The sequence below is a fragment of the Macaca nemestrina genome, chromosome 14 (genome assembly GCF_043159975.1).
Source record: "Macaca nemestrina isolate mMacNem1 chromosome 14, mMacNem.hap1, whole genome shotgun sequence".
In the NCBI taxonomy this organism is placed as follows: Eukaryota; Metazoa; Chordata; class Mammalia; order Primates; family Cercopithecidae; genus Macaca; species Macaca nemestrina.
In genome coordinates this window covers 61265196-61278352 of record NC_092138.1, presented here as the reverse complement: position 1 = coordinate 61278352, position 13157 = coordinate 61265196, and the positions used below count along the sequence as shown (strand labels likewise).

The 13157-nt window shown below is 37.5% G+C and overlaps 2 long non-coding RNA genes across 3 annotated transcripts in view; both read left to right on the top strand.

Moving 5' to 3' along the window:
- Positions 1-13157, top strand: part of LOC139358313 (uncharacterized) — a 240892-nt gene that overhangs the window by 67450 nt on the left and 160285 nt on the right. The gene's annotated exons all lie outside the window — the stretch shown is intronic.
- The window catches only part of LOC105485784 (uncharacterized), a 44415-nt gene continuing 42945 nt past the window's right edge, over positions 11688-13157 (top strand). Inside the window, exon 1 of one of the 2 annotated variants that reach the window (XR_003018931.2) lies at positions 11688-11812. This is a non-coding gene — a long non-coding RNA (uncharacterized lncRNA). The remainder of the gene's footprint in view (positions 11813-13157) is intronic. The other variant, XR_003018930.2, reaches the window with a different exon arrangement.

Sequence of the window (13157 nt, the reverse complement as noted above, 5' to 3'; positions counted from 1 at the left end):
CATGTAAAACGTGCCTTTTGCCTTCTGCCATGATTGTGAGGTCTCTCCAGTCACATGGAACTGTGAGTCCATTAAACCTCTTTTTCTTTATAAATTACCCATTCTTAGGTATGTATTAATCCTCAGCATGAAAATGGACTAATACAAGCCCAAATAGCCAAGACAATCTTAAGCAAAAATAACACAGCTGGAGGCATCATGCTACCTGGCTTCAAACTACACTATAAGGATATAGTAACCAAAACAGCATGGTACTGGTACAAAACAGACACATAGACCAATGAACAGAAGAGAGAACTCTAAGACTGCACACTTACAACCATCTGATCTTCAACAAATCTGACAAAAGCAAGCAATGGGGAAAGGATTCCCTATTTAATAAATGGTGCTGGGAGTACTGGATAGCCATGTGCAGAAAATTGAAACTGACCACTTCCTTACACCTTATACAGAAATTAACCCAAGATGGATTAAAGACTTAAATGTAGAACCCAAAACTGTCAAAATCCTAGAAGAAACTCTAGGCAATACCACTGTGGACATAGGCACAGGCAAAGATTTGATGACTAAAACAACAAAAGCAATTGCAACAGAAGCAAAAATTGACAAATGGGCTCTCACTAAACTAAAGAGCTTCTGCACAGCAAATGAAACTATCACCAGAGTGAACAGACAACCTACAGAGTGGGATAAAATTTTTGAAGTCTATCTGACAAAGGTCTAATATCCAGTCTATATGGAACTTAAGCAAATTTACAAGTAACAAATAACCACATTAAAAAGTGGGCAAAGGGTATGAACTGACACTTCTCAAAAGAAGACATACATGTGGCCAAGAAACATGAAAAAATGTTCAGCATTATTGATCATTAGAGAAATACAAATAAAAATCACAGTGAGATACTATCTAATGCCAATCAGAATGGCTGCTATGAAAAATAAAAAAAAAAAAAGATGCTGGTGATGTGGAGAAAAGGAAATGCTTTTACACAGTTGATCAGAGTGCAAATCGGTTCAATCATCGTGGAAGACAGTGTGGTCATTCCTCAAAGATCTAGAAGCAGAAATACCATTTGATCCAGCAATTCCATTACTGGGTATATACCCAAAGATATATAAATCATTTTATTACAAAGATACATGCACACACATGTTCATTGCAGCTCTATTCACAGTAGCAAAGACATGGAATCAACTCAAATGCCCAGCACTGACAAACTGGTTAAAGAAAATGTGGTACATATACACCATGGAAAACTATGCAGCCATAAAAAGGAACAAGATCATGGTCTTTGCAGAGACATGGATGGAGCTGGAAGCTGTAATCCTCCAAACTAACTCAGGAACAGAAAACCAAACATTGTAAGTTCTCACTTGTAAGTGGGGGTTGAACGATGAGAACACATGGATACATGGGGGAAACAACACACACTGGGGCATGTTGGGAGTGGGGGGTAGGAGAGCATCAGGAAGAATAGCTAATGGATGCTGGGATTAATACTTGGGTGCTGGAATAATCTGAGCAGCAAACCACCATGGCACACATTTACCTATGTAAGAAATCTGCGCCTCCTGCCCATGTATCCCAGAACTTAAAATTTGAGAGAAAAAAAGATATGAACAACCTGTGCATTGAAAATCACAAAACTGCTGAGAGTAAATCCTAAATAGAAGTACACTGTGTTCATGATTGTGATGACTCAGAATTATTAAGATGTCAATTATCTTCAAATTGATTTGGAAATTCAGAGCGCTACCAGTCAAACTTCCAGTGGACATTTTGGACATTGACAAGCTTATTCTAAAACGTAAAAAAAAAAAGAAAATACCAAAACTAAATAGCCAACACAGCTATGGGTTTTGTTTTGATCGCTAAATCTCCATTGAACTGTTTATATAAGTACAGTTGTATAGGTAGTACTGGGTGCAGAGACATATATAAAACCTTATTCCTCATCTCAAATTGCTTACAAACCTATCTGAGCATATGACACAAACAATAATATAATAGTGGAGAGATTCTGAAGAGGTTTTGGAGTCAGAAGAAAATGTTCTAAATTCCCAGCTTTTCTCCACATTTCACTTTCATGAGCAACGTCTGGCACATAAATGTCATTTCCAGCTGCCCTTCTCCTGAACGACTTTCTCAGTTCTACAACCATGAAAACAGACTATGATAAAATGTTTAATGACAGGTGCTGTTGGTATTCCAAGGAAGAAGCAATAACTTATATGAAAGAAGAGTAGGGGCACATTCTTACAAGAGATCTGCAGCTTTCCAAATGGGCATGAAACAGGGATGTGTGGCTTAGGTCCTTAGGTCTGTGCCAGCAAAGCTCTTTCTCCCCTTAATAGAAAGGTCAAACCAATAACTTCCTGACCTGGTGTAAGCTCTTGATGGACTTAAACTAATTTTCATGTTGCCATCACAAACTGAAGTCTGTCTCTGGCCACCTAAGGTATTTGTTTGATGTGAAACCCAACATAAAAGTGATATGGCTTGAAATTGATAATGAGGCTCTGGGATTATATTTCTCTTTTTTTTTGAGTTTATCAAGGTTGTTTGCTTTTAACACATTCTAAAAATTGCATGAATAGAGATTATATTGGTGAATAAAAATTAAGATATGTTTTAAACCTATATATAAAAGGTCTTAAGGGATAGTTCTATTAAATCATACGATTTGAATGTATTCTAATACACTTTTCTAGGATAATTGTGATTATGAAGAATAGTATTCTTTATCCAAAATCAGTTTTTTTTTGTAGTTGATGTAATTATTTATAAATACAGGTAGAACCAAGGGCATTTTCACATGGCATGGAATAGATTTTTATTTTTCAACTTGAGAACAGAGTGAAGTTTGCTAGTGAAACTGCTTTGGTAAATACCATCAGTTCTGATGACAGATTATTTTCAATAATCCCAGGCAATTTTGTTCCACTGCTGTTATGTTACGTGATAGCAAATTAAAATGATAAAATGTCTTTATCTCTTTCCTGCAGCTGTTTTAGCAATCCTATAAAATGAGTTTATACTGTCAGCTGTAACTGCCTAGAAATATATAAATACAGGTGTCATTGTGCCTTAAGTATTCCACTAGTCAGCATATTGTGTAGACAATCTAAGGGTCCATTTCTAAAGAAAATGTTTCTGTGTCTGTTTTTCAATTATTTAAAAAGATAGTCTTTGGTTTGCCTGGTGTCAGGGTCATTTCACCATATATATTATGGTAAATTACTATAATAGGAGTACTTAGCATGTCTCATTAGAGTAAAAAGGAAAAACAGATTGGATAGAAATAATTTTAAAAATCATTCTTTCTCCTCTCTAGTGTGTATGCCCTTACTACCATCAGGGGAGCTTATTAACCTTTCTCCCATTGTAAATGTTTCCAGAAAGCAGAACTGAATTGAGGAAGCTGTGCAGCCAAACAAGCTTTCTCTCATTCTACTGAAGTTAAATATTTCTTTCTTAGACAATTTAAATGGGAGCATTTAAATATAAATTTGGATTTAGTTTTGTTCTCCTCAATACACTTGTATGTGCAGTTTATTTTCATTTATGTATATGTTGTTTTATACTTAGGAGCCTTATATCCTTTTCTGAGATCTTTTCTACTAAACTGGTGGTTTCATTTAAAAAAATTTTTTTTTTGATTGAAGTCTTACTTGAAGTACAAGTAGCATTGAGCCTACCAGGAATTGATTTCATAGATTCACTGAAGGTCTACCATCTCTCTCTGGTCACTTTGTAGGCGCAGCTCTTTTTCTACAAACTGTACTCCAGCATTTTCAATATTCACTTTTTTATAGGTAAGATTCTTGGAACATGTTAATCTTAATTGCATCTTTGCCAGTTACATAGCATTGTTGCACATTCTGGTTCAGTGTCCCATCTTATTTCTTATCACTCTTCTCTAAGTATCTTAGTTGATATTAGACAATGATTTGTAAATATATTCAGTGCTCTTGTGTAAAATGGTATTGTTATGCATCCAATTTGGAGTATGTACATAGATTCTGACTAGGCTATTTTTGTAAAGGGAGTCAGTGTGAGATTGCATTCAATTAACTTGCCTGTAGGCTTCCAAGGGAGATGAAGCAAATGAAATGATGCCTTGACAAAAAGGTAGATGTATATTCTGCACAACCAGAACCTGAAACTGGAGTCATTAACCCCACCTGATGTTAGTGTATTGATCTTACAACCAAACAAAAAGATCTGTTTGAGGCCCTAGTAGCCATATGTAATGATCTGTTTGACTGGTGGTCTCTTAATTCTTCTAACCTGTTTCCTTATCTGTACAGTGAGAAAAAATAGAACACTCTCATGAAGACATTGTAAAAATTAAATAATATACAAAAAACATTTAGCAAAGTGGATAATCTATAGTATATACTTCAAAATGTAAGTTTCTTCTACAGATACCATTAATACCTCTATTACCATTATTGTTATAATGATGACAAACTTACCTTTGATTGTCATTCATTTTTCCTTTTATTTTTTCTTTCACTTGTGATGCTGAGCCACAACTTGAGATTTAAAATCATCAAAAACATACTCATCTGTAACAAGGAAAGCAGGTAGTTTTATGTCTAATATAAATGTACTTATGATGATGCCAAAAGAAATACTCATCAATTCAGTGTCACAAGAATATACCAGAGTAATCAAATATTTTATGATTCAAATACAAATTATTCAGGCCTGGGACTGCTTTTCCAAGAAATGTATTGGCCCTCGATGTTGCCAAACAAACTGTGTACTGTAGTAGTCGCTGCCAGTACAATAATCTGTGATTGAGTGATTCTAAGAGTTCCACATAAGGAAAGTTTTTAGAACATAATGAAAGCCTGGAGTAACAGCTCCTCTCTCTCCTTTTCCTTCTGAATCTGTTCTAGGAAGTGACTGTGGGCAGAATTAGAACTTTTCTGAGATGTCTACAAAATGTCAAAGATAAATTGTCTTTATTACCCTCAATGGGCATTTATTAATCTACTTGCTTATTTATTCATTCATAAACTCATTTCATGGGTTTATATTAAGTGCACAGCATTTTGCTGGACTTTGAGGATATTCTGATAGTGTGGCAACTCAGGCTTTTCCTTTATGGAGCTTACACACTGGTAGAGAAGATAGACATTGAACTTTTAATGAAAGTGTAAGGAGCGAAATGAAAGGACAAGTAGAAGATATAATAGATACATGTAGAAGGGGACATTTAACTTGACAGGAGCAGTAGAAAAGGAAATCAAAGGTATATTGTGGAATAATTATATAAGTAGGGTAAGTGGACTCAAATGGGGGGTGAGTTAGGCATCGTGATAATTTTATAAAAAGGATGAGTTTAATTTGTAAGTAAGCAAACAAAGCTCATCATATTGCTGAAAAGCGTGTCAGAAAAACAGTGTAATAAAAGTTTTTACTGATAGGATGTAATTTATATAGTAGCTGGTGGAAAGCAACAAGGCAGTTTGAATGACAAACACAGCTTATGTTTTAAAATGTTCTGTTAGTCTGTCAAACAGTATATGGATTTTGATGGGGAGAAGTCAGAAAGAGGACAGCTTCCTTAGGAATTAACTAATGATAGGTGAGGTAAAGATGCTGCTAGCTGAAGTCAGGGCCCTGGAACATGGACTTCATTGATTCAGAGATTTGGTTATTCAGCAATTATGGGTTATTTGATACAGGCATGGAGATGTATATTTCAAATTATGTCTTCTATTTTCAGTAATATTCAATGATTCTTAGACATGGTCTTTTGTTCCCATTTCTTACCAACATCTGGTTGTGTTAGGACCTAGATTAATTTTCTGACCTTTACAACTGCAAGGTCTATGTAGAAAATAAGTCAGGGAGCATCATTCCCTATACAGGAACATAGACTGCTGGGAACACCACTCCTCGAGCTGGGCTGCACAATGGAAGCACCTGTGATGTCTGAGTCTCACTCAAGAGGATTTAATTGATTAGGTATGGGATTCAGCTTGGACACAAGGATTTTCTTGAAATCCCAGGTAATTGTAATATGTGACAAAATTTGAGAACTACTGGATGAGAGGTAGTTCTTGTCTAAACAGAGTAACGCAAGTGCAAAGGACAAGTTCCTCCTTCCTCTTTCTCTTCTCTTCTTCCCCTTCCCTCCCTCCTTCTCTTTTTCCTTCACTTTCTTCCCTCCTTCCTAGAAAGATTTAGCATTTATTGAGCCCCTATCAGGTGCCAGGAAATGTGCTAGGTATTAAAAATACAAGGCAAACAAGACAGTCCCTAACCAGATGTTTATAGTTTAATTAAGTTTATATTCTGGCTTCATGCTTTGATTCTGGCCTCACCTGACCACATATTGCTCATTAAGCTGGGCCCTAGACACAAGAGCCTCTCAGTCCTCAGTGTACCATGTTCTGTGATGCTATAATGGCTTTCCACAGGAGGTTGTTTCTCCCATGCCCATTACCTCCTACTACTGCTTGATCTCAGTTTAATCCTCACAGCCTTTAATATAGGAGTTAAAAAAGAAATTATTTAGGTAGATAGGGTACAGGAATCCTCAGTAAGATTTTTCTTTTATTAAAAAGCAGCCCCCAAATTATTTCTTTTCTAACAGAAAACAGCCTGAAAAATCAAGCTGCAAGCATAGATCAGCAAGCTGGAAGCTTGCATAGGTGAATGCCGGTAGCTACAGCAGAAGCTAGGTGTATCCAACATGGGGGTTTTCTCTTCCCTTCTCCTTCTCTTCCACCATGTGTGCGAGTGTCATGGCACCTGCCAAGTGGGAACCCCATCTGCATAATAAAAAATTAGGGTGGGATGGCCACGCTCTTTGGGGATTATGTAAATGGCACACCTGGTCAAACCAATCCACTATACCCTGTGTAAATCAGACACCGCCACCTCAAGCTCTTCTAGAATATCAACCGCATCCCGCCCCAAACCTGGAAACCAACTTGGGCGCTCCCTTCCTCTGCATGAGGAAGCTCTCTCTTCTTTTTTTTGCCTATTGAACTTTCTGCTCTTAAAACCCACTCTGTGTGTATGTCCACATCTTTGTTTTCCTTCACGCGAGACAACAAACCTTGGGTATTTCTCCAGTCAAATGATGTGGCTTCACCTTGACTTTCCTGCCTGGGTCCAATCTCCTTTTAGTTACACTTTAGTTACAAACATCATGCACTTTAGTTACAAACATCATGGATGTATTTTATTCTCATGTATTTTATGTTTATTTTCCAGTGAAGCAGAAATCAACACCAAGGAACCTGCCACTGGGGTCTTTAATAAGTGCTTAATAAAATAATTATCGAATGAGTGGAATAATTACACATGTGAGTGAATATGAGTCTGTCCTTGTTTTATAACCAACTACTCTAAAACTTAGTGGCTTAAAGCAATAACCATTTTATGATTCTTGTGATTCTGAATGTTAACTGAGCTCACCTGAGTGTTTCTTCTATTCTATGTGATGTGAACTGGGAATATAGCCATCTGGGGTCTCCCCTAGTCTGGAATATTTAAGATGGCTCATGTACATGTCTGGTGCCTTGGGAGGGGAAGAGAGGAGGACCAGTTAGGTTGGCATAGTGGGTCTGCTCAGGCCTCTCTTCCTATGGAGTCTCAAATTATTTCTGTTTCCATGTAGCCTCTGCACCTAGTTTCTCCAGCAAGTTTCTTAAAGCATCTCAGGGTTTCCAACACAAACATTCCAAGAGAGGAAGTGAAAGCTGCCAGGTTTCTTAAAGTCTAGGTGGAAGGCTGGTACATGTCACCAATATTTTATTGGCCAAAGCAGTCACAGGCCCATTCCAAAATCAGTGAGAAAAAAAGCAAAAATAAAAATACAGACCTCCCCTCCTTATGGGAGAGTCACAAAGAAGTGGAGAGCATTTTTAATTCATCACAGAATGTTAGTCCAATATTTGTCACATTTCTCTGTTTATATTTTCTTTAGGTGCTCATGGGGTCTTTTTATTGTGGTGAGAACACAACATGAAATCTACCCTTTTAACAGATTTTTAAGTGTACAATGTATCGTTAACTATAGGCACAATGTTGTAGAGTGAATTTCCAGAACTTATTTATCTTTGATAACTGAAATTTTATGTAGTTGATTAGCAACTCCTCATGTTCTTCTTCCCCCAGCCCTTGGTATCCACCTTTCTACTTTCTGCTTCTATGAGTTTGATTATTTTAGATACCTCATATAGGTGGAATCATGCAGTATTTGTTCTTCTGTATCTAGCTTATTTCACTTAGCATAATGTCCTCCAGATTCATTCATGATATTGCATATTGTAGAATGTTTTTCTTTTTGAAGGCCAAATAATATTCCATTGTATGTACATACCACATTTTCTTTATCCATTAATCTGTTGATGAACATTTATGTTGTTTTCACATGTTGACTATTGTTAATAATTCTAATTCTACAGTGAACATGGGGGTGTATTTATTCTTTTGAGATCCTGATTTCAATTTTTTTGTGTATAGACTCAGAAACTGGATGGCTAGATCTTATGGTTGTTCTATTTTTATTTTTTTGAGGCGCCTCTGTAGTGTTTTCCATAACAGCTTTACCAGTTTGCATTCCCACAAACACCATACAGGGGTTTCAGTTTCTCCACATCTTTGCCAACATGCGACAAAAGAATCAACAGGGTGAAAAGGCAGTTCACAGAAAGGGAGAAAATTTTGGCAGACCATATATCTGATAAGAAGTTAATTTCAAAAATATGTAAGAAACTCCTACTAACCATTGTCCAAAAATGCAATAACCTGATTAAAAAATGAACTAAGGTTTTAAATAGACATTTCTCTAAAAAAGACATATAAATGGCCAACAGGTGTATCAAAAGATGCTCAATGTCACTAATCATTAGGGAAATGCAATTCAAAACCACAATGAGATAGCACCTTGCACCTGTTAGAATGGCTGTTATCACATACGCAAAGGGCAATAGTTGGCAAGGATGCGGAGAAATTGGAACCCTCTATTTTCATTAAAACAACCCAAATCTGACTCACGGTTCCCATTTTTCCAGGCTGCTGGAAATGTTAACATCAACCTTTCTTGAAGATCCCTCTACCAGAGTTTAGTGCAATGCTAAGGTACTGAGGATGCTGTGTGATCAGCAGCCAAGCAGTCCTCACTATTCAGTGAGAACACCCATTATGGCAACAACCCTGGTCCCTTTGGGGGCAACTGTTTTGAGCCTGTGCGCCATGGAGTATGGGGTACTGTGTATCAGCCGTGGAGCGCGGGGTGCTGTGTATCAGCCGTGGAGCGCGGGGTGCTGTGTATCGGGCCGTGGAGCGCGGGGTACTGTGTATCAGTGAAAATGCTTGTGCCTGGAGTTTGCTTTCCTCAAAATTATTCTATTTTCAGGTTTTTCTGTTTTGTTGTTTTTCCTAAAACAGACGTATTTATTTCTGCCTTGTGATAGGAGGAATGGACATCTCTAACTCCTCACCGAAAATATCATCTCTTCTTTGATTTGTTTTAGGACTGGGACTAGTTTTTTTGTCTTGCCGTAGGGCTCCTTTGCCTAGTTTAGTCTCCTCCTTTTTTTACCCCTCTGTTTAACTTTTTATTTGATATAATTTTAGAAAATTTTCAAGATTAGCACAAAGAATTCCCAAACTCCTTTCATTAAAATTCTCTAAATGTTATGATTTTTTCCGTTACTATCTCTGTTTCTGTCTTTAAATCTGTGTGTTATACAATTCACATCACTTTATGTGGAATAGTTCATGTCTCTGTGTGGTACAGTTCAGTGCGTACTTCTAAAAGACAGGAGTGTTCCCTTGCATAACCACACTATAATAATTAAAACTGGGGCTGGGCATGGCAGCTCACACCTGTAAGCACTTTGCAGCACTTTGGGAGGCCAAGGCGGGCTGTTCACCTGAGGTCGGGAGTTCGAGACCAGCCTGACCAACTTGGAAAAACCCCATTTCTACTACAAAAAAATTAGCTGGGTGTGGTGACGCATGCCTATAATCACAGCTACTCAGGAGGCTGAGGCAGGAACATCGCTTGAACCCGGAAGGCAGAGGTTGCAGTGAACGAAGATCATGCCATTGCAAAATAAGAGGGAAACTCTATCAAAAAATAAATAAATTAATTAAATGAAACTGGGAAATTCACTGATACATATTCAGAGTTTTTCAGGTGTCCCAATATTATTCTTTACACTGAAGGCAGTTTCCAAATCATGCATTGCATTCAGGTATCCTGTCTCTGTAGTGCTTTTATTCTGGAACAGCTCTTCAGTACTTCTGTGTCTTTAATGGTGTTTACATATTTGGGGAGTACTGGCCTAGTATTTTGTGGAATGACTGTTTATTTAGGTTTGTCTGATGTTTCCTCATGCTTGAATTCCTATTATTCAGTGTTGATGGGAATACCCACAGAAGCGTTATGCTCTTGGTTTTTCGTATCCGGAAGAATTATTGATGTTATCTCTGATCAATTGGGGTTTCTGCATTGTAAAGTTATTTTGTTTTATAATTAATAAATATATTGTATAATTAATATTTTGAGACCAAACAGCTATTCTATTCCTCATTGCACTTTTACTTTATAACATCTGTTGATATTTTTGCCCTGAATCAATTTTTATCATGATGTTTGCCAAATGTTGATTCCTCTTTGTCTTTCCGTACAACCGTGCCAGTTTATACTGTTGGGATGTGAGGCAGATACTGAGAATTATGTCTAAGTAGAGCATGTTAGGTTGACTATAGCAAATAAGCAGGAAAAGGAAAAGTAGGCCTGAGAGACGTTTTTCTCAGCCCCAAATGAACACCTCATTTTCATGATTCCATTATAAACAGGGCTGATAGATTCTTATGTAAAATCCAACCTTATCATCTATATTTTTATCTGGTAGTTGTGTGTGTTTATATATATATACAAAATATATATATGCATATGTACATATAATTTTACAGTGCTTAATATTTTATGCTTTACTATGTGTAAATTTATACCTCCATAATTAGAGCCACAGGGCAAAAACAAATAAAGGTCTAACTTAGCTGCACAGGTACCTAGTATTACATATGCCTATAAACATTGCATAAAACTTTAAAAATCTATGCTGTATCCTGAATTAGAAGATATAGCTAACATAAAGATAATGTAATATTATAAAGTCAGAACTGTATCTCTGTAGTGACATGTAGGGGGCACTTAACATTAAACTATTTTCAGATGAAGAAATTAAAGCCAGTGTTTCTCAAAAGTCTTTTTCTGAAAGAAATCCTTGAGCCTTATCCTACAGAAGCATCACCAGGACTGTTTGGACTCTGGCTTCCACTTGAGTGTGGCCAATGGAAGAGGAGAACAAGAAGGACAGAGGATGAGTTGCTTTTTTTTCTACCTCCCTCTAAACCTGGGCACATTCTCTCTCTAATATTATAGCTCCTTCCAGGAACTTCTACGACTCTAGCTCTCATCAAGTTACTACTCTATCTTTATCAGTCTTTTATGATGAATGTCTAGGACATTTTTATTGATTTTTCTGCCACACAAGAACTTATGTTTATTTTAAAGAGAGAGAGAGAGAGAGAAATTGGTCAGAACAACAATATACAAGCATAAGAATTTTAAGGGCATCTTACATTCTATCCTAATGACAGCATAATCCATAGGAACAAAGAGTTGTCTTGCTGCCTGCAATAGAGGGAGGGTATTTTTACGGACCAGCACATCTTGTGAAATATATAATATGAAGGAAGACAGCTTGGCTGGTCTTTGCCGTAGTCTCTGGACTTCCTGTGTTTTGGACTGGCATTCCCTGTATGGTATGGAGTCATAACTTCTAATATGAGGATCCTCTGTTTTGGGGCCAGAGAGTACTTCTCTTATTCTAACTTATTAGTTATTTTCATATTTTCTTCAAAATGCCAACAAGTTGCACATAATCTATGCAGATTCAGTAGGCTCCCAAATTCCACTGGGGAGATTGTAGCCTCTGCTACAATCTTCTCCGGCCGACTTGCCCTGTTCAGGGAGTCTGAGGCTAGAACGTGATTTCCACAGCTCCTTTCACTCCCTTCCACTTTTACTTGTCCCAGTATTCTTCAATATTTCTTATTGCTTTCTTTTCTCAACACCTTTGTAACTAGTCTTCTCATTAAATTATCTTCAAAACCTCACCTTAGTTACTTGTATTTTCTCCCAAGACCCTGATAGATGCAGTAGCACAAGGATAGACTCAGAAAGCTGAAGTTTCTATTAAATAGCTAATGAGTGATAAGTGAAAGGAAACAGATCTGGGGAGAGTGTGGACCCACCTGTTTATATTGTTTTCATCCTGTGATGCCCTGGCTATAAAATATCCAATGAAATCCAGCAAGAGTTACTGTATAGCCTCCTGGAAGCTTGTGGATATGTATTTTTTCTGTTCCATGCAAAAGTAGGTGCATGGCTGGGTGCTGTAGCTCACACGTATAATCCTGGCATGTTGAGATACCAAGATGAGAAGATTCCTTGAGCCCAGGAGTTTGAGACCACCTTGGGCAATATAGCGAGACCCATCTCCACAAAAAATAAAAAGATTCAAAAATTAGCCAGGGGTAGTGGTGTGTGCCTGTAATTCCAGTTATTAGGAGACTGAGGCAGGAGGATTGCTTAAGCCTGGGAATCTGAAGTTGCAGTGAGTTATGATTGCATCACTGCATTTCAGCCTAGGTGACAGAGTGAGACTCTTTTTTTCTTTGTAGAGACTAGCAAACAATACAGTCAGCATGGCTAAAGGTGACCCCAAGAAACCCAAGGGCAAGATGTCTGCTTATGTCTTCTTTGTGCAAACGTGCAGAAACATAAGAAAAACTCAGAGATCTGTCAGTTTTGTAGTTTTTCAAGAAGTGCTATGAGAAGTCGAAGACAATGTCTGGGAAAGAGAAGTTGAAGTTATAACATGGCAGATGTGGATAAAAAATGCAATGATAGGGAAATGAAGGATTACAGACCAGCTAAGGGAGGCAAGAAGAAGGACCCTAATGCCCCCAAAAGGCCTCTGTCTGAAGTTTTCCTGTTCTGTTCAGAATCCTGCCCCAAGATCTGATCCAGAAACCCTGACACACCCCCGTTGGAGATGTGCAAAACAAACAAAAAGGTTGGCTGAGATGCAGAATAACTTAGGTG